Source organism: Denticeps clupeoides, chromosome 12 (assembly GCF_900700375.1).
Source record: "Denticeps clupeoides chromosome 12, fDenClu1.1, whole genome shotgun sequence".
Lineage (NCBI taxonomy): Eukaryota > Metazoa > Chordata > Actinopteri > Clupeiformes > Denticipitidae > Denticeps > Denticeps clupeoides.
The window spans coordinates 9,441,557-9,468,399 of record NC_041718.1 but is presented as its reverse complement, the minus strand read 5'-3'; the positions used below and the strand labels follow the sequence as shown (position 1 = coordinate 9,468,399).

At 46.6% G+C, this 26,843-nt stretch overlaps 6 non-coding genes across 6 annotated transcripts; all 6 read right to left on the bottom strand.

The window, feature by feature from the left end:
• Positions 1-1,589: 1,589 nt before the first annotated feature.
• On the bottom strand, positions 1,590-1,696 carry LOC114801514 (U6 spliceosomal RNA). The gene has a single exon (XR_003751551.1). It is a non-coding gene; the product is annotated as a U6 spliceosomal RNA (small nuclear RNA).
• Positions 1,697-4,965: 3,269 nt separating this feature from the next.
• LOC114801513 (U6 spliceosomal RNA) lies at positions 4,966-5,072 on the bottom strand. Its single transcript, XR_003751550.1, has one exon. It is a non-coding gene; the product is annotated as a U6 spliceosomal RNA (small nuclear RNA).
• Positions 5,073-8,347: 3,275 nt separating this feature from the next.
• Positions 8,348-8,454, bottom strand: LOC114801512 (U6 spliceosomal RNA). Its single transcript, XR_003751549.1, has one exon. It is a non-coding gene; the product is annotated as a U6 spliceosomal RNA (small nuclear RNA).
• Positions 8,455-11,726: 3,272 nt separating this feature from the next.
• Positions 11,727-11,833, bottom strand: LOC114801510 (U6 spliceosomal RNA). The gene has a single exon (XR_003751548.1). It is a non-coding gene; the product is annotated as a U6 spliceosomal RNA (small nuclear RNA).
• A 3,267-nt stretch (positions 11,834-15,100) lies between these two features.
• Positions 15,101-15,207, bottom strand: LOC114801509 (U6 spliceosomal RNA). Its single transcript, XR_003751547.1, has one exon. It is a non-coding gene; the product is annotated as a U6 spliceosomal RNA (small nuclear RNA).
• Positions 15,208-18,477: 3,270 nt separating this feature from the next.
• On the bottom strand, positions 18,478-18,584 carry LOC114801508 (U6 spliceosomal RNA). Its single transcript, XR_003751546.1, has one exon. It is a non-coding gene; the product is annotated as a U6 spliceosomal RNA (small nuclear RNA).
• Positions 18,585-26,843: the final 8,259 nt, after the last annotated feature.

Genomic DNA, 26,843 nt, shown 5'->3' with positions numbered 1-26,843 from the left:
CCAGAAAGCAAAGCTCTTGATTTACCGGTCGATCTACGTCCCAATCCTCATGAGCTTTGGGTAACGACCGAAAAGAATGAGATCGCGGATACAATCAGCTGAAATGAGTTTTCTCCATAGGGTTAGCATGTGCAGCCTTAGAGATAAGTTGAGGAGCTAGGATATTCGGTAGGAACTCACGAGTAGAACCGCTGCTCTTCCACATCGAAAGAAGCCAGTTAAGGTGGTTCAGTCATCTGGTCAGGATGTCTCATGGACGTCTCCCTGGAGAGGTGTTTCGGGCATGTCCTGCCGGCAGGAGGCCCCCGGGTTGACCCACAACACGTTGGAGAAATTACATGTCCAATCTAGTCTGGAAACGCCTTGGGGTCCTGCTGGTGGAGGTGGCTGGGGAGAGGGCTGTCTGGGATTCTATACTTGGAATGCTGCCCCCGCGACACGGACCCGGATAAGCAGAGGAGGACGACAACGATGACAAAAAAAAAAATCTATTTCAGCAACAAAGAAAATTAGATATGTTTTGTACCTTGTGCATTTACTTGTGTGAAACGTTTACTCTGTGCTTTTTCAAAGCATCGGAATCAGGCAAAATTTAATTAGCCGTTAGACAAGAAGTTTAATGTTCCAAACGCCAACACAGTATTCCAAAAACTGAACAATGGTTTCGTCTCCACTGTTTGTTGAAAGACAACAGCACGTACTATTGCTCTGCAACAAGCACTTTTTTTTCCTCCACTAGATGCTTTTTGCAGATGATGTGGTCCTCCTAGCTTCATCAGGCTCTGACCTCCAGCTCTTGCTGGGTAGATTCTTAGCTGAGTGTGAAGCGGCTGGGATGAGGATCAGCACCTCCAAATCTGAAACCATGGTTCTTGACTTGAAAAGGGTGGCTTGCCAACTCAGGGTCGGGACAGAGGTCCTGCCTCAAGTGGAGGAGTTTAAGTATCTTGGTGTCCTGTTCACGGATAAAGGAGGAAGGGAGCAGGAAATCAACAGGCGGATTGGGGCAGCGTCTACAGTGATGCGGATATTGAACGATCTGTCGTGGTGAAGAGGGAGCTGAGCCAGAAAGCAAAGCTTTTGATTTACCGGTCGATCTATGTCCCAATCCTCATGAGCTTTGGGTAAAGACAACAGCACATACTATTGCTCTGCAACAAGCACTTTTTTTTCCTCCACTAGATGGCACTAACTATAATTTGGACTGGATTTGTCCTTTTTTTTGTCCTTTTTTAGTGCCACCAGATTGTTTATAAGGCTGGTAGTAGCCTAGTGGGTAACACTACTCGCATATGAACCAGAAGACCCAGGTTCAAATCCCTTTTACTACCATTGTGTCCCTGAGCAAGACACTGAAACCCAAGTTTCTCCAGGGGGGACTGTCCCTGTAACTACTGATTGTAAGTCGCTCTGGATAAGGGTGTCTGATAAATGCCGTAAATGTAAATGTGTCAAAAAATCCTTTTTAACACAACACAACACAATGCAATTTTCGACCTGTATATGCAATGTCAGAGTAACAAGGAGTTTTTCAGCACCATTTAGTGTTCAGGACACAGTTATGAGAATCTAGTGTCTCTCTCCAGGAAAAAAATATGGAACGCTTCACGAATTTGCGTGTCATCCTTGCGCAGGGGCCATGCTAATCTTCTCTGTATCGTTCCAATTTTAGTATATGTGCTGCCGAAGCAAGCACGAATGTGACCAGAAGAACGGTGGTATTTAACCGGGGCTTCTGGGTACTCGGTCACATGGACGGTGTAGACTGTGCATTCATTTAAAATGCTGTTTCTTCTATGATACCTTTTTAAACGTTTTATAACCTGTTACATGAATGTTTTTTTATATATATTTTATTACAGGGCTGTAATGAGTTGTTTATCTACACAATATTAAAAGTAAAACACACTACTGTACAAATGTGTCCCTTGAGCAGAGCACCATGGGAAGTTCTGATTGGGCAGCCTTGCAAGCCCCACCCATGTCTACATGCCCCCCCCCCCCTCTGCATTTAACTTCCTGTAAGACACTCTCCCAATGAAGCTTTGTCCAGCAAAAGCTTGCTCTTAGCTTCTAGCTGAAACAGAACTCAATTAAAGAGAGAAGACGACAAAGATTATGATGAAAAAATGAGTTAGTAGCTGCTCTCAGTCTAAATCTTGGAAAATGCCGCAGGCTCAATCTCTGTACAAAAGAATGCTAATATGCTAACAGCTAAATTGGTTTTGTGTTTGCAGTGTTCAGTGTTTTCGCTGTTTCTTTTTAATAGTTTGTTTATACAGACAATGTGTTCGTAATCATCACTACATGGCTCCTAAATTCCACCAATGCACATTCCGAGGAGGAACCAGAGCCGGGATAGCTGGGTATGGAGTGTCCAATCTCGGGGCAGAAGAGTGCTGAGGTAGTCAAACAGCTACATAGCAGCGGAGCCTTGGGGTGGATGAAATCCGTCCTTGGTATCTCATGGCTATGGGTGTTGTAGGGCTGTCGTGGTTGACACGTCTCTGCAACAATGCGTGGACATCGGGGGCAGTTCCGATGGAGTAGCAGACTGGGGTGGTGGTCTCCGTTTTTAAGAAGGGGGACAAGAGGGTGTGTTCCAACTATAGAGGGATCACTCTCCTCAGCCTCCCTGGAAAGGTCTACTCCAAGGTACTGGAAAGGAGGGTCCGGTCGATAGTTGAAACTCAGATTGAGGAGGAGCAATGTTATCTTGTCCTAGCCTTGGAACTGTGGACCAGCTCTTTACTCTTGCTAGGGTGATGGAGGGAACACGGGAGTTCACCCAACCAATCCACATGTGTTTTGTGGATTTGGAGAAGGCTTATGACCGTGTCCCTAGGGGCAACCTATTGGGGGAGCTCCAGGAGTATGCGGAGGATGGCCCTTTGTTAAGGGTCATCAGAGGAGAGTGAGCTTGGTCCGCATAGCCGGCAGTAAGTCTGACCTGTTCCCAGTGAGGGTTCGTGACCTATATGAACAGAATTTCTAGGCACAGCTGTGGTGTGAAGGGCGTCAAGTTTGGTGGCAGGAGAATCTCATCTGCTTTTTGCTTTTTGCAGATGATGTGGTCCTCCTAGCTTCATCAGGCTCTGACCTCCAGCTCTTGCTGGGTAGATTCTTAGCTGAGTGTGAAGCGGCTGGGATGAGGATAAGCACCTCCAAATCTGAAACCATGGTTCTTGACTTGAAAAGGGTGGCTTGCCAACTCAGGGTCGGGACAGAGGTCCTGCCTCAAGTGGAGGAGTTTAAGTATCTTGGTGTCCTGTTCACGGATAAAGGAGGAAGGGAGCAGGAAATCAACAGGCGGATTGGGGCAGCGTCTACAGTGATGCGGATATTGAACGATCTGTCGTGGTGAAGAGGGAGCTGAGCCAGAAAGCAAAGCTCTTGATTTACCGGTCGATCTACGTCCCAATCCTCATGAGCTTTGGGTAACGACCGAAAGAATGAGATTGCGGATACAATCAGCTGAAATGAGTTTTCTCCATAGGGTTAGCATGTGCAGCCTTAGAGATAAGTTGAGGAGCTAGGATATTCGGTAGGAACTCACGAGTAGAACCGCTGCTCTTCCACATCGAAAGAAGTCAGTTAAGGTGGTTCAGTCATCTGGTCAGGATGTCTCATGGACGTCTCCCTGGAGAGGTGTTTCGGGCATGTCCTGCCGGCAGGAGGCCCCCGGGTTGACCCACAACACGTTGGAGAAATTACATGTCCAATCTAGTCTGGAAACGCCTTAGGGTCCTGCTGGTGGAGGTGGCTGGGGAGAGGGCTGTCTGGGATTCTATACTTGGAATGCTGCCCCCGCGACACGGACCCGGATAAGCAGAGGAGGACGACAACGACGACAAAAAAAAAAATCTATTTCAGCAACAAATAAAATTAGATATGTTTTGTACCTTGTGCATTTACTTGTGTGAAACGTTTACTCTGTGCTTTTTCAAAGCATCGGAATCAGGCAAAATTTAATTAGCCGTTAGACAAGAAGTTTAATGTTCCAAACGCCAACACAGTATTCCAAAAACTGAACAATGGTTTCGTCTCCACTGTTTGTTGAAAGACAACAGCACGTACTATTGCTCTGCAACAAGCCCTTTTTTTTCCTCCACTAGATGCTTTTTGCAGATGATGTGGTCCTCCTAGCTTCATCAGGCTCTGACCTCCAGCTCTTGCTGGGTAGATTCTTAGCTGAGTGTGAAGCGGCTGGGATGAGGATCAGCACCTCCAAATCTGAAACCATGGTTCTTGACTTGAAAAGGGTGGCTTGCCAACTCAGGGTCGGGACAGAGGTCCTGCCTCAAGTGGAGGAGTTTAAGTATCTTGGTGTCCTGTTCACGGATAAAGGAGGAAGGGAGCAGGAAATCAACAGGCGGATTGGGGCAGCGTCTACAGTGATGCGGATATTGAACGATCTGTCGTGGTGAAGAGGGAGCTGAGCCAGAAAGCAAAGCTTTTGATTTACCGGTCGATCTATGTCCCAATCCTCATGAGCTTTGGGTAAAGACAACAGCACATACTATTGCTCTGCAACAAGCACTTTTTTTTCCTCCACTAGATGGCACTAACTATAATTTGGACTGGATTTGTCCTTTTTTTTGTCCTTTTTTAGTGCCACCAGATTGTTTATAAGGCTGGTAGTAGCCTAGTGGGTAACACTACTCGCATATGAACCAGAAGACCCAGGTTCAAATCCCTTTTACTACCATTGTGTCCCTGAGCAAGACACTGAAACCCAAGTTTCTCCAGGGGGGACTGTCCCTGTAACTACTGATTGTAAGTCGCTCTGGATAAGGGTGTCTGATAAATGCCGTAAATGTAAATGTGTCAAAAAATCCTTTTTAACACAACACAACACAATGCAATTTTCGACCTGTATATGCAATGTCAGAGTAACAAGGAGTTTTTCAGCACCATTTAGTGTTCAGGACACAGTTATGAGAATCTAGTGTCTCTCTCCAGGAAAAAAATATGGAACGCTTCACGAATTTGCGTGTCATCCTTGCGCAGGGGCCATGCTAATCTTCTCTGTATCGTTCCAATTTTAGTATATGTGCTGCCGAAGCAAGCACGAATGTGACCAGAAAAACAGTGGTATTTAACCGGGGCTTCTGGGTACTCGGTCACATGGACGGTGTAGAATGTGCATTCATTTAAAATGCTGTTTCTTCTATGATACCTTTTTAAACGTTTTATAACCTGTTACATGAATGTTTTTTTATATATATTTTATTACAGGGCTGTAATGAATTGTTTATCTACACAATATTAAAAGTAAAACACACTACTGTACAAATGTGTCCCTTGAGCAGAGCACCATGGGAAGTTCTGATTGGGCAGCCTTGCAAGCCCCACCCATGTCTACATGCACCCCCCCCCCCCCCCCCTCTGCATTTCACTTCCTGTAAGACACTCTCCCAATGAAGCTTTGTCCAGCAAAAGCTTGCTCTTAGCTTCTAGCTGAAACAGAACTCAATTAAAGAGAGAAGACGACAAAGATTATGATGAAAAAATGAGTTAGTAGCTGCTCTCAGTCTAAATCTTGGAAAATGCCGCAGGCTCAATCTCTGTACAAAAGAATGCTAATATGCTAACAGCTAAATTAGTTTTGTGTTTGCAGTGTTCAGTGTTTTCGCTGTTTCTTTTTAATAGTTTGTTTATACAGACAATGTGTTCGTAATCATCACTACATGGCTCCTCAATTCCACCAATGCACATTCCGAGGAGGAACCAGAGCCGGGATAGCTGGGTATGGAGTGTCCAATCTCGGGGCAGAAGGTGCTGAGGTAGTCAAACAGCTACACAGCAGCGGAGCCTTGGGGTGGATGAAATCCGTCCTTGGTATGTCATGGCTATGGGTGTTGTAGGGCTGTCGTGGTTGACACGTCTCTGCAACAATGCGTGGACATCGGGGGCAGTTCCGATGGAGTAGCAGACTGGGGTGGTGGTCTCCGTTTTTAAGAAGGGGGACAAGAGGGTGTGTTCCAACTATAAAGGGATCACTCTCCTCAGCCTCCCTGGAAAGTTCTACTCCAAGGTACTGGAAAGGAGGGTCCGGTCGATAGTTGAAACTCAGATTGAGGAGGAGCAATGTTATCTTGTCCTAGCCTTGGAACTGTGGACCAGCTCTTTACTCTTGCTAGGGTGATGGAGGGAACATGGGAGTTTACCAAACCAATCCACATGTGTTTTGTGGATTTGGAGAAGGCTTATGACCCTGTCCCTAGGGGCAACCTATTGGGGGAGCTCCAGGAGTATGCGGAGGATGGCCCTTTGTTAAGGGTCATCAGAGGAGAGTGAGCTTGGTCCGCATAGCCGGCAGTAAGTCTGACCTGTTCCCAGTGAGGGTTCGTGACCTATATGAACAGAATTTCTAGGCACAGCTGTGGTGTGAAGGGCGTCAAGTTTGGTGGCAGGAGAATCTCGTCTGCTTTTTGCTTTTTGCAGATGATGTGGTCCTCCTAGCTTCATCAGGCTCTGACCTCCAGCTCTTGCTGGGTAGATTCTTAGCTGAGTGTGAAGCGGCTGGGATGAGGATAAGCACCTCCAAATCTGAAACCATGGTTCTTGACTTGAAAAGGGTGGCTTGCCAACTCAGGGTCGGGACAGAGGTCCTGCCTCAAGCGGAGGAGTTTAAGTATCTTGGTGTCCTGTTCACGGATAAAGGAAGAAGGGAGCAGGAAATCAACAGGCGGATTGGGGCAGCGTCTACAGTGATGCGGATATTGAACGATCTGTCGTGGTGAAGAGGGAGCTGAGCCAGAAAGCAAAGCTCTTGATTTACCGGTCGATCTACGTCCCAATCCTCATGAGCTTTGGGTAACGACCGAAAGAATGAGATCGCGGATACAATCAGCTGAAATGAGTTTTCTCCATAGGGTTAGCATGTGCAGCCTTAGAGATAAGTTGAGGAGCTAGGATATTCGGTAGGAACTCACGAGTAGAACCGCTGCTCTTCCACATCGAAAGAAGCCAGTTAAGGTGGTTCAGTCATCTGGTCAGGATGTCTCATGGACGTCTCCCTGGAGAGGTGTTTCGGGCATGTCCTGCCGGCAGGAGGCCCCCGGGTTGACCCACAACACGTTGGAGAAATTACATGTCCAATCTAGTCTGGAAACGCCTTGGGGTCCTGCTGGTGGAGGTGGCTGGGGAGAGGGCTGTCTGGGATTCTATACTTGGAATGCTGCCCCCGCGACACGGACCCGGATAAGCAGAGGAGGACGACAACGATGACAAAAAAAAAAATCTATTTCAGCAACAAAGAAAATTAGATATGTTTTGTACCTTGTGCATTTACTTGTGTGAAACGTTTACTCTGTGCTTTTTCAAAGCATCGGAATCAGGCAAAATTTAATTAGCCGTTAGACAAGAAGTTTAATGTTCCAAACGCCAACACAGTATTCCAAAAACTGAACAATGGTTTCATCTCCACTGTTTGTTGAAAGACAACAGCACGTACTATTGCTCTGCAACAAGCACTTTTTTTTCCTCCACTAGATGCTTTTTGCAGATGATGTGGTCCTCCTAGCTTCATCAGGCTCTGACCTCCAGCTCTTGCTGGGTAGATTCTTAGCTGAGTGTGAAGCGGCTGGGATGAGGATCAGCACCTCCAAATCTGAAACCATGGTTCTTGACTTGAAAAGGGTGGCTTGCCAACTCAGGGTCGGGACAGAGGTCCTGCCTCAAGTGGAGGAGTTTAAGTATCTTGGTGTCCTGTTCACGGATAAAGGAGGAAGGGAGCAGGAAATCAACAGGCGGATTGGGGCAGCGTCTACAGTGATGCGGATATTGAACGATCTGTCGTGGTGAAGAGGGAGCTGAGCCAGAAAGCAAAGCTTTTGATTTACCGGTCGATCTATGTCCCAATCCTCATGAGCTTTGGGTAAAGACAACAGCACATACTATTGCTCTGCAACAAGCACTTTTTTTTCCTCCACTAGATGGCACTAACTATAATTTGGACTGGATTTGTCCTTTTTTTTGTCCTTTTTTAGTGCCACCAGATTGTTTATAAGGCTGGTAGTAGCCTAGTGGGTAACACTACTCGCATATGAACCAGAAGACCCAGGTTCAAATCCCTTTTACTACCATTGTGTCCCTGAGCAAGACACTGAAACCCAAGTTTCTCCAGGGGGGACTGTCCCTGTAACTACTGATTGTAAGTCGCTCTGGATAAGGGTGTCTGATAAATGCCGTAAATGTAAATGTGTCCAAAAATCCTTTTTAACACAACACAACACAATGCAATTTTCGACCTGTATATGCAATGTCAGAGTAACAAGGAGTTTTTCAGCACCATTTAGTGTTCAGGACACAGTTATGAGAATCTAGTGTCTCTCTCCAGGAAAAAAATATGGAACGCTTCACGAATTTGCGTGTCATCCTTGCGCAGGGGCCATGCTAATCTTCTCTGTATCGTTCCAATTTTAGTATATGTGCTGCCGAAGCAAGCACGAATGTGACCAGAAAAACAGTGGTATTTAACCGGGGCTTCTGGGTACTCGGTCACATGGACGGTGTAGAATGTGCATTCATTTAAAATGCTGTTTCTTCTATGATACCTTTTTAAACGTTTTATAACCTGTTACATGAATGTTTTTTTATATATATTTTATTACAGGGCTGTAATGAATTGTTTATCTACACAATATTAAAAGTAAAACACACTACTGTACAAATGTGTCCCTTGAGCAGAGCACCATGGGAAGTTCTGATTGGGCAGCCTTGCAAGCCCCACCCATGTCTACATGCACCCCCCCCCCCCCCTCTGCATTTCACTTCCTGTAAGACACTCTCCCAATGAAGCTTTGTCCAGCAAAAGCTTGCTCTTAGCTTCTAGCTGAAACAGAACTCAATTAAAGAGAGAAGACGACAAAGATTATGATGAAAAAATGAGTTAGTAGCTGCTCTCAGTCTAAATCTTGGAAAATGCCGCAGGCTCAATCTCTGTACAAAAGAATGCTAATATGCTAACAGCTAAATTAGTTTTGTGTTTGCAGTGTTCAGTGTTTTCGCTGTTTCTTTTTAATAGTTTGTTTATACAGACAATGTGTTCGTAATCATCACTACATGGCTCCTCAATTCCACCAATGCACATTCCGAGGAGGAACCAGAGCCGGGATAGCTGGGTATGGAGTGTCCAATCTCGGGGCAGAAGGTGCTGAGGTAGTCAAACAGCTACACAGCAGCGGAGCCTTGGGGTGGATGAAATCCGTCCTTGGTATGTCATGGCTATGGGTGTTGTAGGGCTGTCGTGGTTGACACGTCTCTGCAACAATGCGTGGACATCGGGGGCAGTTCCGATGGAGTAGCAGACTGGGGTGGTGGTCTCCGTTTTTAAGAAGGGGGACAAGAGGGTGTGTTCCAACTATAAAGGGATCACTCTCCTCAGCCTCCCTGGAAAGTTCTACTCCAAGGTACTGGAAAGGAGGGTCCGGTCGATAGTTGAAACTCAGATTGAGGAGGAGCAATGTTATCTTGTCCTAGCCTTGGAACTGTGGACCAGCTCTTTACTCTTGCTAGGGTGATGGAGGGAACATGGGAGTTTACCAAACCAATCCACATGTGTTTTGTGGATTTGGAGAAGGCTTATGACCCTGTCCCTAGGGGCAACCTATTGGGGGAGCTCCAGGAGTATGCGGAGGATGGCCCTTTGTTAAGGGTCATCAGAGGAGAGTGAGCTTGGTCCGCATAGCCGGCAGTAAGTCTGACCTGTTCCCAGTGAGGGTTCGTGACCTATATGAACAGAATTTCTAGGCACAGCTGTGGTGTGAAGGGCGTCAAGTTTGGTGGCAGGAGAATCTCGTCTGCTTTTTGCTTTTTGCAGATGATGTGGTCCTCCTAGCTTCATCAGGCTCTGACCTCCAGCTCTTGCTGGGTAGATTCTTAGCTGAGTGTGAAGCGGCTGGGATGAGGATAAGCACCTCCAAATCTGAAACCATGGTTCTTGACTTGAAAAGGGTGGCTTGCCAACTCAGGGTCGGGACAGAGGTCCTGCCTCAAGCGGAGGAGTTTAAGTATCTTGGTGTCCTGTTCACGGATAAAGGAAGAAGGGAGCAGGAAATCAACAGGCGGATTGGGGCAGCGTCTACAGTGATGCGGATATTGAACGATCTGTCGTGGTGAAGAGGGAGCTGAGCCAGAAAGCAAAGCTCTTGATTTACCGGTCGATCTACGTCCCAATCCTCATGAGCTTTGGGTAACGACCGAAAGAATGAGATCGCGGATACAATCAGCTGAAATGAGTTTTCTCCATAGGGTTAGCATGTGCAGCCTTAGAGATAAGTTGAGGAGCTAGGATATTCGGTAGGAACTCACGAGTAGAACCGCTGCTCTTCCACATCGAAAGAAGCCAGTTAAGGTGGTTCAGTCATCTGGTCAGGATGTCTCATGGACGTCTCCCTGGAGAGGTGTTTCGGGCATGTCCTGCCGGCAGGAGGCCCCCGGGTTGACCCACAACACGTTGGAGAAATTACATGTCCAATCTAGTCTGGAAACGCCTTGGGGTCCTGCTGGTGGAGGTGGCTGGGGAGAGGGCTGTCTGGGATTCTATACTTGGAATGCTGCCCCCGCGACACGGACCCGGATAAGCAGAGGAGGACGACAACGATGACAAAAAAAAAAATCTATTTCAGCAACAAAGAAAATTAGATATGTTTTGTACCTTGTGCATTTACTTGTGTGAAACGTTTACTCTGTGCTTTTTCAAAGCATCGGAATCAGGCAAAATTTAATTAGCCGTTAGACAAGAAGTTTAATGTTCCAAACGCCAACACAGTATTCCAAAAACTGAACAATGGTTTCGTCTCCACTGTTTGTTGAAAGACAACAGCACGTACTATTGCTCTGCAACAAGCACTTTTTTTTCCTCCACTAGATGCTTTTTGCAGATGATGTGGTCCTCCTAGCTTCATCAGGCTCTGACCTCCAGCTCTTGCTGGGTAGATTCTTAGCTGAGTGTGAAGCGGCTGGGATGAGGATCAGCACCTCCAAATCTGAAACCATGGTTCTTGACTTGAAAAGGGTGGCTTGCCAACTCAGGGTCGGGACAGAGGTCCTGCCTCAAGTGGAGGAGTTTAAGTATCTTGGTGTCCTGTTCACGGATAAAGGAGGAAGGGAGCAGGAAATCAACAGGCGGATTGGGGCAGCGTCTACAGTGATGCGGATATTGAACGATCTGTCGTGGTGAAGAGGGAGCTGAGCCAGAAAGCAAAGCTTTTGATTTACCGGTCGATCTATGTCCCAATCCTCATGAGCTTTGGGTAAAGACAACAGCACATACTATTGCTCTGCAACAAGCACTTTTTTTTCCTCCACTAGATGGCACTAACTATAATTTGGACTGGATTTGTCCTTTTTTTTGTCCTTTTTTAGTGCCACCAGATTGTTTATAAGGCTGGTAGTAGCCTAGTGGGTAACACTACTCGCATATGAACCAGAAGACCCAGGTTCAAATCCCTTTTACTACCATTGTGTCCCTGAGCAAGACACTGAAACCCAAGTTTCTCCAGGGGGGACTGTCCCTGTAACTACTGATTGTAAGTCGCTCTGGATAAGGGTGTCTGATAAATGCCGTAAATGTAAATGTGTCAAAAAATCCTTTTTAACACAACACAACACAATGCAATTTTCGACCTGTATATGCAATGTCAGAGTAACAAGGAGTTTTTCAGCACCATTTAGTGTTCAGGACACAGTTATGAGAATCTAGTGTCTCTCTCCAGGAAAAAAATATGGAACGCTTCACGAATTTGCGTGTCATCCTTGCGCAGGGGCCATGCTAATCTTCTCTGTATCGTTCCAATTTTAGTATATGTGCTGCCGAAGCAAGCACGAATGTGACCAGAAGAACGGTGGTATTTAACCGGGGCTTCTGGGTACTCGGTCACATGGACGGTGTAGACTGTGCATTCATTTAAAATGCTGTTTCTTCTATGATACCTTTTTAAACGTTTTATAACCTGTTACATGAATGTTTTTTTATATATATTTTATTACAGGGCTGTAATGAGTTGTTTATCTACACAATATTAAAAGTAAAACACACTACTGTACAAATGTGTCCCTTGAGCAGAGCACCATGGGAAGTTCTGATTGGGCAGCCTTGCAAGCCCCACCCATGTCTACATGCCCCCCCCCCCTCTGCATTTAACTTCCTGTAAGACACTCTCCCAATGAAGCTTTGTCCAGCAAAAGCTTGCTCTTAGCTTCTAGCTGAAACAGAACTCAATTAAAGAGAGAAGACGACAAAGATTATGATGAAAAAATGAGTTAGTAGCTGCTCTCAGTCTAAATCTTGGAAAATGCCGCAGGCTCAATCTCTGTACAAAAGAATGCTAATATGCTAACAGCTAAATTGGTTTTGTGTTTGCAGTGTTCAGTGTTTTCGCTGTTTCTTTTTAATAGTTTGTTTATACAGACAATGTGTTAGTAATCATCACTACATGGCTCCTAAATTCCACCAATGCACATTCCGAGGAGGAACCAGAGCCGGGATAGCTGGGTATGGAGTGTCCAATCTCGGGGCAGAAGAGTGCTGAGGTAGTCAAACAGCTACATAGCAGCGGAGCCTTGGGGTGGATGAAATCCGTCCTTGGTATCTCATGGCTATGGGTGTTGTAGGGCTGTCGTGGTTGACACGTCTCTGCAACAATGCGTGGACATCGGGGGCAGTTCCGATGGAGTAGCAGACTGGGGTGGTGGTCTCCGTTTTTAAGAAGGGGGACAAGAGGGTGTGTTCCAACTATAGAGGGATCACTCTCCTCAGCCTCCCTGGAAAGGTCTACTCCAAGGTACTGGAAAGGAGGGTCCGGTCGATAGTTGAAACTCAGATTGAGGAGGAGCAATGTTATCTTGTCCTAGCCTTGGAACTGTGGACCAGCTCTTTACTCTTGCTAGGGTGATGGAGGGAACACGGGAGTTCACCCAACCAATCCACATGTGTTTTGTGGATTTGGAGAAGGCTTATGACCGTGTCCCTAGGGGCAACCTATTGGGGGAGCTCCAGGAGTATGCGGAGGATGGCCCTTTGTTAAGGGTCATCAGAGGAGAGTGAGCTTGGTCCGCATAGCCGGCAGTAAGTCTGACCTGTTCCCAGTGAGGGTTCGTGACCTATATGAACAGAATTTCTAGGCACAGCTGTGGTGTGAAGGGCGTCAAGTTTGGTGGCAGGAGAATCTCATCTGCTTTTTGCTTTTTGCAGATGATGTGGTCCTCCTAGCTTCATCAGGCTCTGACCTCCAGCTCTTGCTGGGTAGATTCTTAGCTGAGTGTGAAGCGGCTGGGATGAGGATAAGCACCTCCAAATCTGAAACCATGGTTCTTGACTTGAAAAGGGTGGCTTGCCAACTCAGGGTCGGGACAGAGGTCCTGCCTCAAGTGGAGGAGTTTAAGTATCTTGGTGTCCTGTTCACGGATAAAGGAGGAAGGGAGCAGGAAATCAACAGGCGGATTGGGGCAGCGTCTACAGTGATGCGGATATTGAACGATCTGTCGTGGTGAAGAGGGAGCTGAGCCAGAAAGCAAAGCTCTTGATTTACCGGTCGATCTACGTCCCAATCCTCATGAGCTTTGGGTAACGACCGAAAGAATGAGATTGCGGATACAATCAGCTGAAATGAGTTTTCTCCATAGGGTTAGCATGTGCAGCCTTAGAGATAAGTTGAGGAGCTAGGATATTCGGTAGGAACTCACGAGTAGAACCGCTGCTCTTCCACATCGAAAGAAGTCAGTTAAGGTGGTTCAGTCATCTGGTCAGGATGTCTCATGGACGTCTCCCTGGAGAGGTGTTTCGGGCATGTCCTGCCGGCAGGAGGCCCCCGGGTTGACCCACAACACGTTGGAGAAATTACATGTCCAATCTAGTCTGGAAACGCCTTAGGGTCCTGCTGGTGGAGGTGGCTGGGGAGAGGGCTGTCTGGGATTCTATACTTGGAATGCTGCCCCCGCGACACGGACCCGGATAAGCAGAGGAGGACGACAACGACGACAAAAAAAAAATCTATTTCAGCAACAAAGAAAATTAGATATGTTTTGTACCTTGTGCATTTACTTGTGTGAAACGTTTACTCTGTGCTTTTTCAAAGCATCGGAATCAGGCAAAATTTAATTAGCCGTTAGACAAGAAGTTTAATGTTCCAAACGCCAACAGAGTATTCCAAAAACTGAACAATGGTTTCGTCTCCACTGTTTGTTGAAAGACAACAGCACGTACTATTGCTCTGCAACAAGCCCTTTTTTTTCCTCCACTAGATGCTTTTTGCAGATGATGTGGTCCTCCTAGCTTCATCAGGCTCTGACCTCCAGCTCTTGCTGGGTAGATTCTTAGCTGAGTGTGAAGCGGCTGGGATGAGGATCAGCACCTCCAAATCTGAAACCATGGTTCTTGACTTGAAAAGGGTGGCTTGCCAACTCAGGGTCGGGACAGAGGTCCTGCCTCAAGTGGAGGAGTTTAAGTATCTTGGTGTCCTGTTCACGGATAAAGGAGGAAGGGAGCAGGAAATCAACAGGCGGATTGGGGCAGCGTCTACAGTGATGCGGATATTGAACGATCTGTCGTGGTGAAGAGGGAGCTGAGCCAGAAAGCAAAGCTTTTGATTTACCGGTCGATCTATGTCCCAATCCTCATGAGCTTTGGGTAAAGACAACAGCACATACTATTGCTCTGCAACAAGCACTTTTTTTTCCTCCACTAGATGGCACTAACTATAATTTGGACTGGATTTGTCCTTTTTTTTGTCCTTTTTTAGTGCCACCAGATTGTTTATAAGGCTGGTAGTAGCCTAGTGGGTAACACTACTCGCATATGAACCAGAAGACCCAGGTTCAAATCCCTTTTACTACCATTGTGTCCCTGAGCAAGACACTGAAACCCAAGTTTCTCCAGGGGGGACTGTCCCTGTAACTACTGATTGTAAGTCGCTCTGGATAAGGGTGTCTGATAAATGCCGTAAATGTAAATGTGTCCAAAAATCCTTTTTAACACAACACAACACAATGCAATTTTCGACCTGTATATGCAATGTCAGAGTAACAAGGAGTTTTTCAGCACCATTTAGTGTTCAGGACACAGTTATGAGAATCTAGTGTCTCTCTCCAGGAAAAAAATATGGAACGCTTCACGAATTTGCGTGTCATCCTTGCGCAGGGGCCATGCTAATCTTCTCTGTATCGTTCCAATTTTAGTATATGTGCTGCCGAAGCAAGCACGAATGTGACCAGAAAAACAGTGGTATTTAACCGGGGCTTCTGGGTACTCGGTCACATGGACGGTGTAGAATGTGCATTCATTTAAAATGCTGTTTCTTCTATGATACCTTTTTAAACGTTTTATAACCTGTTACATGAATGTTTTTTTATATATATTTTATTACAGGGCTGTAATGAATTGTTTATCTACACAATATTAAAAGTAAAACACACTACTGTACAAATGTGTCCCTTGAGCAGAGCACCATGGGAAGTTCTGATTGGGCAGCCTTGCAAGCCCCACCCATGTCTACATGCACCCCCCCCCCCCCTCTGCATTTCACTTCCTGTAAGACACTCTCCCAATGAAGCTTTGTCCAGCAAAAGCTTGCTCTTAGCTTCTAGCTGAAACAGAACTCAATTAAAGAGAGAAGACGACAAAGATTATGATGAAAAAATGAGTTAGTAGCTGCTCTCAGTCTAAATCTTGGAAAATGCCGCAGGCTCAATCTCTGTACAAAAGAATGCTAATATGCTAACAGCTAAATTAGTTTTGTGTTTGCAGTGTTCAGTGTTTTCGCTGTTTCTTTTTAATAGTTTGTTTATACAGACAATGTGTTCGTAATCATCACTACATGGCTCCTCAATTCCACCAATGCACATTCCGAGGAGGAACCAGAGCCGGGATAGCTGGGTATGGAGTGTCCAATCTCGGGGCAGAAGGTGCTGAGGTAGTCAAACAGCTACACAGCAGCGGAGCCTTGGGGTGGATGAAATCCGTCCTTGGTATGTCATGGCTATGGGTGTTGTAGGGCTGTCGTGGTTGACACGTCTCTGCAACAATGCGTGGACATCGGGGGCAGTTCCGATGGAGTAGCAGACTGGGGTGGTGGTCTCCGTTTTTAAGAAGGGGGACAAGAGGGTGTGTTCCAACTATAAAGGGATCACTCTCCTCAGCCTCCCTGGAAAGTTCTACTCCAAGGTACTGGAAAGGAGGGTCCGGTCGATAGTTGAAACTCAGATTGAGGAGGAGCAATGTTATCTTGTCCTAGCCTTGGAACTGTGGACCAGCTCTTTACTCTTGCTAGGGTGATGGAGGGAACATGGGAGTTTACCAAACCAATCCACATGTGTTTTGTGGATTTGGAGAAGGCTTATGACCCTGTCCCTAGGGGCAACCTATTGGGGGAGCTCCAGGAGTATGCGGAGGATGGCCCTTTGTTAAGGGTCATCAGAGGAGAGTGAGCTTGGTCCGCATAGCCGGCAGTAAGTCTGACCTGTTCCCAGTGAGGGTTCGTGACCTATATGAACAGAATTTCTAGGCACAGCTGTGGTGTGAAGGGCGTCAAGTTTGGTGGCAGGAGAATCTCGTCTGCTTTTTGCTTTTTGCAGATGATGTGGTCCTCCTAGCTTCATCAGGCTCTGACCTCCAGCTCTTGCTGGGTAGATTCTTAGCTGAGTGTGAAGCGGCTGGGATGAGGATAAGCACCTCCAAATCTGAAACCATGGTTCTTGACTTGAAAAGGGTGGCTTGCCAACTCAGGGTCGGGACAGAGGTCCTGCCTCAAGCGGAGGAGTTTAAGTATCTTGGTGTCCTGTTCACGGATAAAGGAAGAAGGGAGCAGGAAATCAACAGGCGGATTGGGGCAGCGTCTACAGTGATGCGGATATTGAACGATCTGTCGTGGTGAAGAGGGAGCTGAGCCAGAAAGCAAAGCTCTTGATTTACCGGTCGATCTACGTCCCAATCCTCATGAGCTTTGGGTAACGACCGAAAGAATGAGATCGCGGATACAATCAGCTGAAATGAGTTTTCTCCATAGGGTTAGCATGTGCAGCCTTAGAGATAAGTTGAGGAGCTAGGATATTCGGTAGGAACTCACGAGTAGAACCGCTGCTCTTCCACATCGAAAGAAGCCAGTTAAGGTGGTTCAGTCATCTGGTCAGGATGTCTCATGGACGTCTCCCTGGAGAGGTGTTTCGGGCATTTCCTGCCGGCAGGAGGCCCCCGGGTTGACCCACAACACGTTGGAGAAATTACATGTCCAATCTAGTCTGGAAACGCCTTGGGGTCCTGCTGGTGGAGGTGGCTGGGGAGAGGGCTGTCTGGGATTCTATACTTGGAATGCTGCCCCCGCGACACGGACCCGGATAAGCAGAGGAGGACGACAACGACGACAAAAAAAAAATCTATTTCAGCAACAAAGAAAATTAGATATGTTTTGTACCTTGTGCATTTACTTGTGTGAAACGTTTACTCTGTGCTTTTTCAAAGCATCGGAATCAGGCAAAATTTAATTAGCCGTTAGACAAGAAGTTTAATGTTCCAAACGCCAACAGAGTATTCCAAAAACTGAACAATGGTTTCATCTCCACTGTTTGTTGAAAGACAACAGCACGTACTATTGCTCTGCAACAAGCACTTTTTTTTCCTCCACTAGATGCTTTTTGCAGATGATGTGGTCCTCCTAGCTTCATCAGGCTCTGACCTCCAGCTCTTGCTGGGTAGATTCTTAGCTGAGTGTGAAGCGGCTGGGATGAGGATCAGCACCTCCAAATCTGAAACCATGGTTCTTGACTTGAAAAGGGTGGCTTGCCAACTCAGGGTCGGGACAGAGGTCCTGCCTCAAGTGGAGGAGTTTAAGTATCTTGGTGTCCTGTTCACGGATAAAGGAGGAAGGGAGCAGGAAATCAACAGGCGGATTGGGGCAGCGTCTACAGTGATGCGGATATTGAACGATCTGTCGTGGTGAAGAGGGAGCTGAGCCAGAAAGCAAAGCTTTTGATTTACCGGTCGATCTATGTCCCAATCCTCATGAGCTTTGGGTAAAGACAACAGCACATACTATTGCTCTGCAACAAGCACTTTTTTTTCCTCCACTAGATGGCACTAACTATAATTTGGACTGGATTTGTCCTTTTTTTTGTCCTTTTTTAGTGCCACCAGATTGTTTATAAGGCTGGTAGTAGCCTAGTGGGTAACACTACTCGCATATGAACCAGAAGACCCAGGTTCAAATCCCTTTTACTACCATTGTGTCCCTGAGCAAGACACTGAAACCCAAGTTTCTCCAGGGGGGACTGTCCCTGTAACTACTGATTGTAAGTCGCTCTGGATAAGGGTGTCTGATAAATGCCGTAAATGTAAATGTGTCCAAAAATCCTTTTTAACACAACACAACACAATGCAATTTTCGACCTGTATATGCAATGTCAGAGTAACAAGGAGTTTTTCAGCACCATTTAGTGTTCAGGACACAGTTATGAGAATCTAGTGTCTCTCTCCAGGAAAAAAATATGGAACGCTTCACGAATTTGCGTGTCATCCTTGCGCAGGGGCCATGCTAATCTTCTCTGTATCGTTCCAATTTTAGTATATGTGCTGCCGAAGCAAGCACGAATGTGACCAGAAGAACGGTGGTATTTAACCGGGGCTTCTGGGTACTCGGTCAGATGGACGGTGTAGACTGTGCATTCATTTAAAATGCTGTTTCTTCTATGATACCTTTTTAAACGTTTTATAACCTGTTACATGAATGTTTTTTTATATATATTTTATTACAGGGCTGTAATGAGTTGTTTATCTACACAATATTAAAAGTAAAACACACTACTGTACAAATGTGTCCCTTGAGCAGAGCACCATGGGAAGTTCTGATTGGGCAGCCTTGCAAGCCCCACCCATGTCTACATGCCCCCCCCCCCCCCCCTGCATTTAACTTCCTGTAAGACACTCTCCCAATGAAGCTTTGTCCAGCAAAAGCTTGCTCTTAGCTTCTAGCTGAAACAGAACTCAATTAAAGAGAGAAGACGACAAAGATTATGATGAAAAAATGAGTTAGTAGCTGCTCTCAGTCTAAATCTTGGAAAATGCCGCAGGCTCAATCTCTGTACAAAAGAATGCTAATATGCTAACAGCTAAATTGGTTTTGTGTTTGCAGTGTTCAGTGTTTTCGCTGTTTCTTTTTAGTAGTTTGTTTATACAGACAATGTGTTCGTAATCATCACTACATGGCTCCTAAATTCCACCAATGCACATTCCGAGGAGGAACCAGAGCCGGGATAGCTGGGTATGGAGTGTCCAATCTCGGGGCAGAAGAGTGCTGAGGTAGTCAAACAGCTACATAGCAGCGGAGCCTTGGGGTGGATGATATCCGTCCTTGGTATCTCATGGCTATGGGTGTTGTAGGGCTGTCGTAGTTGACACGTCTCTGCAACAATGCGTGGACATCGGGGGCAGTTCCGATGGAGTAGCAGACTGGGGTGGTGGTCTCCGTTTTTAAGAAGGGGGACACGAGGGTGTGTTCCAACTATAGAGGGATCACTCTCCTCAGCCTCCCTGGAAAGGTCTACTCCAAGGTACTGGAAAGGAGGGTCCGGTCGATAGTTGAAACTCAGATTGAGGAGGAGCAATGTTATCTTGTCCTAGCCTTGGAACTGTGGACCAGCTCTTTACTCTTGCTAGGGTGATGGAGGGAACACGGGAGTTCACCCAACCAATCCACATGTGTTTTGTGGATTTGGAGAAGGCTTATGACCGTGTCCCTAGGGGCAACCTATTGGGGGAGCTCCAGGAGTATGCGGAGGATGGCCCTTTGTTAAGGGTCATCAGAGGAGAGTGAGCTTGGTCCGCATAGCCGGCAGTAAGTCTGACCTGTTCCCAGTGAGGGTTCGTGACCTATATGAACAGAATTTCTAGGCACAGCTGTGGTGTGAAGGGCGTCAAGTTTGGTGGCAGGAGAATCTCATCTGCTTTTTGCTTTTTGCAGATGATGTGGTCCTCCTAGCTTCATCAGGCTCTGACCTCCAGCTCTTGCTGGGTAGATTCTTAGCTGAGTGTGAAGCGGCTGGGATGAGGATAAGCACCTCCAAATCTGAAACCATGGTTCTTGACTTGAAAAGGGTGGCTTGCCAACTCAGGGTCGGGACAGAGGTCCTGCCTCAAGCGGAGGAGTTTAAGTATCTTGGTGTCCTGTTCACGGATAAAGGAGGAAGGGAGCAGGAAATCAACAGGCGGATTGGGGCAGCGTCTACAGTGATGCGGATATTGAACGATCTGTCGTGGTGAAGAGGGAGCTGAGCCAGAAAGCAAAGCTCTTGATTTACCGGTCGATCTACGTCCCAATCCTCATGAGCTTTGGGTAACGACCGAAAGAATGAGATCGCGGATACAATCAGCTGAAATGAGTTTTCTCCATAGGGTTAGCATGTGCAGCCTTAGAGATAAGTTGAGGAGCTAGGATATTCGGTAGGAACTCACGAGTAGAACCGCTGCTCTTTCACATCGAAAGAAGCCAGTTAAGGTGGTTCAGTCATCTGGTCAGGATGTCTCATGGACGTCTCCCTTGTTACGAACCGGTCTAGGGGCTCCGGCCCGTAACAAAAGAAAGGACACAAACGTAAACCTACTAAGACGAAACGGATAGTTTTAACAAGTATTTTATTAACTACTAAATTTATAAATAAAGAAGAAATACATACAAAACGAATTACAACGAATAACAGCAAACAAAACAGGAAAACAGAGAAAAACAGACAAACACCGAAGCAGGCCGACACAACAAGTTGCGTCGCCTCCTAGGGGAAGCGCAGGGGAAACCGGAAGTGATGTCAAAGGGAAAGGGTAGGAAGGCAGGTGGGTGGATGGCACGGCAAGCGCAGCCCCGAAAAAGGAGACTGAGGCTCCTTTTATTCTCTCTGTCCCACAGCAGGTACAGGTGGGCTCAATTTACAATCACCAGGCACCTGCAAACAGCACAAAACACAGAACAGAAACACACCCAAATTAACAGGACGTAACACCCCCACCACTAAAAATCAACATTTACTGTTGATCAAAAACATTTATTGGTAGGAGCGTGACAAGGTGTCCACCAAAACATTATCAGAGCCCCTTTTGTACCTGATCTCCAAATTAAACCCTTGTAGATATAAAGACCAGCGCATAAGACGCTGATTGGCGTTTTTCATCCTGGTGAGGAAGACAAGAGGGTTATGATCAATAAACACTTTAACTGGAATGGAAGTTGATCCCACATAAACTTCGAAATGTTGCAGTGACAGCAACAACGCCAAGGCTTCCTTCTCGATGGTACTGTAGTTCAGTTGATGTTTCAAGAATTTCTTAGAAAAATAACAAACGGGGTGATCAAATCCATTTGCATCTTCTTGTAAAAGTACAGCACCTGCTCCAGTAGCACTTGCATCCACCTCTAGTATGAATGGAACATTAAAGTTTGGAGCAGCAAGAACTGGAGAACTACAAAGCAATGCTTTGGCATGTTCAAATGCCTTCTGGCAATCTGCAGACCAAACAAAGACAGTGTTTTTACGGAGCAGATTCGTCAGTGGCAACACTACATCAGAGAAGTTTTTACAAAAACTACGGTAGTACCCAATCATCCCAAGGAACCTACGCAGCTCTCGCTGAGTGGTTGGTACGGGAAAGTCAAAGATGGCTACTACTTTAGCTGCAAGGGGACGAACTTGTCCCTGACCAACTTGTTTACCCAAATAACTCACAGTTGCTTTCGCAAACTCACACTTCGCCAAGTTTAGGGTGAGCGAAGCTTTACACAAGCGGTCAAACACAGTGTGGAGTGACTGCACATGGTCAGACCAGGTAGACGAATGAATGACTACATCATCGAGGTACGCCTCACAATTTGGCACTCCTGCCAACACTGTAGTCATAAGACGCTGAAAGGTTGCTGGTGCATTCCGCAACCCGAATGCCATTACAGAATACTGCATAAAACTATCTGGCGTCACGAATGCTGAGACCTCAGCAGCTCTAGGTGTCAGTGGCACCTGCCAATAGCCTTTCAACAAGTCCACCTTACTGACAAAGCTAGCTGAGCCCACACGGTCGACGCAATCCTCCATACGAGGCAGTGGAAACGAGTCAGGTCGTGTGACTGCATTCACTTTACGATAGTCAGTGCAGAACCGATGAGTGCCATCTGGTTTAGGAACCAGAATGCACGGAGAACTCCAGGCACTAGAACTGGGCACTGCTAATCCATGATCAGCAAGATAGGCCACCTCAGCTGCCATCGCGGCCCTCCTTGTGGGATTGAGGCGGTATGCATGCTGCTTTATGGGAGCATGGTCACCCACGTCAATGTCATGGCACAGGACATTACAACAAGATGGCACATCTGAAAACAAAGAAGGAAAGAGACCTATTAAAGTTTTAATCTCACAAGCATGCTGATCAGAGAGATGTGACAGAAACGAGTCCAGATCAGACATGATCTCAGAATTCTGGAGACGGGCACAAGTCACAGGAACGTCTCGCAGAGTAAGGCCATCCTCCTCAGGACTGTAACAGGGAATCACCGCAGTGGATATGGCTGCGACTGGAACGGCTCCAGCAGCTACTTTCTCCACATCCCTGGTAACATAAGACTTGAGCATATTAATGTGACACACTCTAGTTTTACGCCGTCTATCAGGCATACGAATGACATAATCTGTTTCACTCAGTTTAGACACAACTTCATAAGGGCCAGAAAACCTTGCTTGTAACGCAGATCCTACAACAGGCAAGAGCACAAGCACTTTTTCACCAGGCTGGAACTCCCGACTCACAGCCTTACGGTCATAACGCCCCTTCATCTTTAACTGAGATTTTTCTAAAGCGTTGCGTGCACACTCACATGCTCGATGCAAACGCTCACGAAATGAACTCACAAAATCAAGAATGTTCCGTGAATTCTCTTTGCCCTGAGATCCCCACTTCTCACGCAAAAGTTTCAATGGGCCCCGGATGGTGTGGCCAAAGATCAAATCCGCAGGACTAAAACCAAGTGACTCTTGGGGTGTTTCACGAACAGCGAACAATAAGAGTGGCAACCCATCATCCCACTCGTTAGTGTCATCACTGTACGTACGAAACATGGTCTTCAGCGTCTGATGAAATCTTTCCAAGGCTCCTTGAGACTCTGGATGATAAGCACTAGACACCACATGCTTAATGGACAACTCACTCAACACTTCCTTAAACAGGCGTGATAGAAAGTTAGAGCCCTGATCTGTCTGTACTACCTTTGGCAGTCCAAACGTAGAAAAGAACCGGATCAGTGCGCGTAAAACAGGTTTAGCTTTGAGTGAACGTAATGGGACTGCTTCAGGATAGCGTGTTGCAGCACACATAATAGTCAACAAATATCGATGCCCAGACTTTGTCGTAGGCAATGGGCCTACACAATCTAAAATAATTATCTCAAATGGCTCAGAAATTACTGGGATGGGACGGAGCGGAGCAGGGGGAATCACCTGATTTGGTTTTCCTGCTATTTGACAGCGATGGCATGACCGGCAGTATTTAACCACATCAGATTTTAAACCTGGCCAAAAGAAGTGACGTAAAATACGGTGGTATGTCTTATTTACCCCCAAATGACCAGCAAAGTCATGGTCGTGCCCGACGGCCAGTACCTGACCTCTAAATTTAGCAGGAACCACAAGCTGAATAACCGCATTCCACCCCAAATCTTCACTGTGTGGTGGAATCCACTTCCGCATTAAAAATCCATCTTCCCAGTAAAATGACGCTGATGTGTTAACTACACCTCTTTCTCTGGCAGCAGTACGGCACCGGGCCAGAGAAGGATCAGTCTTCTGTTCACCAGCAATCAACACTTTATCTACGCTCAGCCACACGTCATCAGCAGCTGCAGCATCACCGCATGTGGACATCTCCTCAGATACATGCGCAGAAATCACAGGCGAAGGGTCGAACGACATAAAAGTATCAGATAACCCAACTTCATCTTGATACCTACGAGCTTGCGCTCGCGTAACGACACACGCAGGGTAGACTGAAGCCAGACTTGAGTCCACATCCATAACCAACATCGGTACGTCTACAACCTCCGGAACTGGAAGGACTTTTCCTCCAGCGACATCATTTCCCAAAAGAAAGGAAACCCCTTTCACTGGAAGCTGAGAACAAACCGCAATCCTAAAAACACCCGAGACCAATTCACTTTTTAAGTGCAGAGTGTGCAATGGGACTCTCGCGAACCCCATTTCAATTCCCTGCACCAGCACATCGGAATCGCAACAACTCTCCGTAGAGAATGGGAGAACCGAATCTAAAATGAACGATTGTGCAGCACCAGTATCACGCAGAATTTTAATAGCAACATCATCTTCCACACGACCAGTAAGAGATACCGTTCCATTTAATACAAATGGCTCATAGCCAGGATCAACCTCATCGATAATGTTCTCCGAAGTGAACGTGTGCACCAGCCCAACTTTCTTTGGGAGTGATTTGGACGATGCTAGATTCTTTTTCTGCAACCGAGGACATGAAGCAATTAAATGACCGGCTCATGACAGTAAAAACACCCACGAGGGTCTTTGGGGGGTGAAGATTTTCTGGAATTCCTCCAGCTCTGTTTTGGGCTGGAAGGTGGCGAGCGAATGCAGCGTGAGGGAGACGAAGAGAAAGGGACGAAGACATTTTTATGTGTCAGAGCATACTGATCAGCACAAACAGCAGCTTGAGCCAAGGTGGTAACCTGTCTATCATGCAGATAGGTAGCGACAGAATCAGGAACACAGTTTTTAAACTCCTCCAACAGTATTAACTCTCTCAACTGTTCGCGGGATGTAACGTGCTCTGATGTACACCAGCGGTCGAACAGGTTCTCCTTCTCACGTGCAAATTCAACATATGTAATTCGGTCAGTTTTACTCAGTCGACGGAATTTTTGTCTGTATGCTTCAGGTACTAGTTCATATGCGTTTAAAATCGCAGTTTTAACAGTACTGTAGTTTGAACTCTGCTCAACTGTGAGGGCAGAGTAAACTTCCTGAGCTTTACCAGACAACACACACTGTAATAAAAGACTCCATGGCTAAAATACTTCTCGACCTCCCGTTCGTTGAACGGAGGGACGAGACGAATATTACGGGACACATCAAACCCATAATCACCTGTATCAGAAGAAGTCTGGTCCACAGGAGGGACGTGAGGAGGAGACACAGAGCCAGGAGGTAACAGCGACACGGGAGGAACAGAGGCCACCGCCGGAACTACGGCGTCTTTTCTAGCAGACAATTCTAATTCTAATTTCTTTAAAGCAAAATCCCGCTCTTCCCTTTCGCGCTGACTTTCATATTCCCGGTTCCGCTCTCTCTCGCGTTCCTCACACTCGAGTCGTTTTACTTCTAATTCGATTTCCATTTTACGAATCTGCAACTCCTTCTCAATTTCCTTCTCCCGCACAGCACGGCTGTCACGTTCAGATCTCCACTTCGCTGCTTCGTATTGCATCTGCCGCTCCCGAAAAGAATATTCGCGCATCTTTAATTCCATTTCAGAGACGCTACCGGCTGCAGATTGCGGGGACGCCGGACCCTCGGTCCCGCGCCGCAAGTACATTACTGCCCAATAAAGCGCGTTCTACGGCTTTAAAAAGAGATTCCTTCAACGTTTTATCTTCGCTTGTTAATTCAATCTCGTAGTTTTCTGCAATGTGCAACAAATTTTCTTTAGTGCAACGCGACAGGAGTTCGTACGAAGGGCTCTGAATAAACTCGTCTGCCAACGACATGTTGCCAAGAGACACGAGATGCAGCACCACAAAAAAAATTCCGACTGCGAACGGAGCGAAACGTGCGATTTCTCCACCGCAACAACGTATTCGTGAGGGAACTCTGATCCCTAAACCTGCCTAACTCTCCCACTAAATAAACCTTCGCTTCTTCAAAGAGCGTTACCAATTGAAGGTTCGTGGTCAGTCAGGAGACAAACCGCGAAGCTCCTCCCGGGGTTGCTCTTCAAAACACCACCCAAATAAAATCCCCAAACACAAACCAACAAAACAACAAATGCGCTCCGATGGAGGGATTACGAAAATCCGGCTGGAGACGCCTAACTTACCAGAGTTCCAAACGAACGTCGAACGCGAGTCTTCCCCAAAAATACAGATGTCCCGAAGATAAATCAAATTTGTCCTGAGAGAAAAAAAAACAGAACAAATCCCGGACGAAGCCACCAATTTTGTTACGAACCGGTCTAGGGGCTCCGGCCCGTAACAAAAGAAAGGACACAAACGTAAACCTACTAAGACGAAACGGATAGTTTTAACAAGTATTTTATTAACTACTAAATATATAAATAAAGAAGAAATACATACAAAACGAATTACAACGAATAACAGCAAACAAAACAGGAAAACAGAGAAAAACAGACAAACACCGAAGCAGGCCGACACAACAAGTTGCGTCGCCTCCTAGGGGAAGCGCAGGGGAAACCGGAAGTGATGTCAAAGGGAAAGGGTAGGAAGGCAGGTGGGTGGATGGCACGGCAAGCGCAGCCCCGAAAAAAGAAAACTGAGGCTCCTTTTATTCTCTCTGTCCCACAGCAGGTACAGGTGGGCTCAATTTACAATCACCAGGCACCTGCAAACAGCACAAAACACAGAACAGAAACACACCCAAATTAACAGGACGTAACACCCTGGAGAGGTGTTTCGGGCATGTCCTGCCGGCAGGAGGCCCCCGGGTTGACCCACAACACGTTGGAGAAATTACATGTCCAATCTAGTCTGGAAACGCCTTGGGGTCCTGCTGGTGGAGGTGGCTGGGGAGAGGGCTGTCTGGGATTCTATACTTGGAATGCTGCCCCCGCGACACGG